The sequence below is a fragment of the Natator depressus genome, chromosome 5 (assembly GCF_965152275.1).
Source record: "Natator depressus isolate rNatDep1 chromosome 5, rNatDep2.hap1, whole genome shotgun sequence".
Lineage (NCBI taxonomy): Eukaryota > Metazoa > Chordata > Testudines > Cheloniidae > Natator > Natator depressus.
Window position 1 is genome coordinate 34,946,664 of NC_134238.1, and position 2,392 is coordinate 34,949,055.

Genomic DNA, 2,392 nt, shown 5'->3' on the forward strand with positions numbered 1-2,392 from the left:
AGAACCACTAACCCAGGAACCTATCCTTGCAACAAAGCCCGTTGCCAACTATGTCCACATATCTATTCAGGGGACACCATCATAGGGCCTAATCACATCAGCCACACTATCAGAGGCTCGTTCACCTGCACATCTACCAATGTGATATATGCCATCATGTGCCAGCAATGCCCCTCTGCCATGTACATTGGTCAAACTGGACAGTTTCTACGTAAAAGAATAAATGGACACAAATCAGACGTCAAGAATTATAACATTCAAAAACCAATCGGAGAACACTTCAGTCTCTCTGGTCACTCAATTACAGACCTAAAAGTGGCAATACTTCCACAAAAAAACTTCAAAACCAGACTCCAACAAGAGACTGCTGAATTGGAATTAATTTGCAAACTGGATACAATTAACTTAGGCTTGAATAGAGACTGGGAGTGGATGCGTCATTACACAAAGTAAAACTATTTCCCCATGTTTATCCCCACCCGCACTGTTCCTCAGACGTTCTTGTCAACTGCTGGAAATGTCCCACCTTGATTATCACTACAAAAGGTTCCCCCCCTGCCCCCACTCTCCTGCTGGTAATAGCTCACCTTAAGTGATCACTCTGGTTACAGTGTGTATGGTAACACCCATTGTTTCATGTTCTCTATGTATATAAATCTCCCCACTGTATTTTCCACTGAATGCATCTGATGAAGTGAGCTGTAGCTCATGAAAACTTATGCTCAAATAAATTTGTTAGTCTCTAAGGTGCCACAAGTACTCCTTTTCTTTTTGCGAATACAGACTAACACGGCTGCTACTCTGAAACCTGTCAATATAAAAGTAAAGATTCAAAGTGATATTAGGTTGATATTAGGATATTAGATACATAGAATGTAAGCTCCATCTTTTCTTTATCCGTGTGCACAGTGTCTAGCCCAGTGGGGCCCTGATCTGCTACTGGACCAGTTGATGCTACTGCAAACCAGGAAATTAATGTAATCAACAAAAGCTGTTGTTCCTACTTCTTCCCCTAACCCTTCCTCTATCTTGATAGCCGATGGACTCACCTGCCCCCAACAGTCACTGGGAGTCTTTCTCTGCCACCCATCCTCATCCCTGAATGGATGGTTTGGATGGCATCTATATATTCTTAATTTTAATAGTTTTCCTGAGGACAAGAGACACTGTAGAGCATATGGCCACTGACTGACTGAACATTCCCATGAAGTAGGGAGATAAACCTGTATAAGCCTTTTAGGGATCAGATTAATTTTGGGATCCCGTAAAAGGCACAAGAAGACTTCTTACAGCAGAATAGGATTTTATTTGGTGATCACTTAAAACCAGCATGTCGTCTCCAGCTGAAAATCTGAGCAAAAATCTCTTGCTCTGTCCCATCCATTGAAATACCCCAACTGCTCCCTTATGAGCAGATTCAACACAAATTAATTAATCAGAACACTGTAGTCACTGCTTTTCTTCATGCATTTTAGAAACCAAATACTCAAAAGAAAGTCGATCCTTCCCTAGAATTATATTCACTCCTGAAGGTTTATTGAAAGAACACAAGGGGTTTTACATTTTAGTCTCGGCATGAATGTCGTAACACAATTTTTTACCGAGAGGCCAGCAATGTCCACAAGACAAATGGCTGATGAACCACGCTAAAAATCCCACTCATTCTTTCCTCTGGACTTCTCAGCGTAACCGATCCACTCTGTCCCACCGAGCCTGGGAGCTCGTCAGGGCAGGGCCTGTTTCTGCTTCGAGTCTTATAAGTGTTGGACTTAACATGTATCTTTTACCATCATACACGATATTAAGCCATTATTAAAAGAATCTGACATACAAAATAAGGCCCTGAACCTTCAACTGGCTTTGCCAATGTAGATCTGATTGCAAGATTAAGGCCTCAATCTGTATCACAGCAATACTGGACACATTGGAGCTTGAAGCTGCTGAACCTTAGACTTGGCTCAAGTCCCCGGCATTTTTAGTGGAGAGGAGTTGGGACGGGTGGTAGTTTAAGACCCATGGAAATATCTCAAAAAATTTAAGGCTACTGTCAGCGTGATGGCCATGGATTGTGAAAGTGACACCAAGTAGGACAGAGATGGAATCAAAGAACTGGTACTGTCCAGGCTAGGCAGGAAGCAAAGAGGACAGTTCTTATACTACAGGCATTTGGATTTAATTGAAGTTTTTCTGATTTTTAAAGTGATGCCATTTTTAATGGAAGAGAAACCTGGCTACAGGTAGGGGTTGGAGTGATCATAGAGAAAAACCTCAGGTGTTGAGATTTACCTCTGTATGCATGTACAGAATGGTAACTGTGTGTTTACACAGTGCCATGGTAATTCCCCCATGGTGCTTGGTGTGTAAAGAAATTGTGACATTTTAGGTCTAGGCA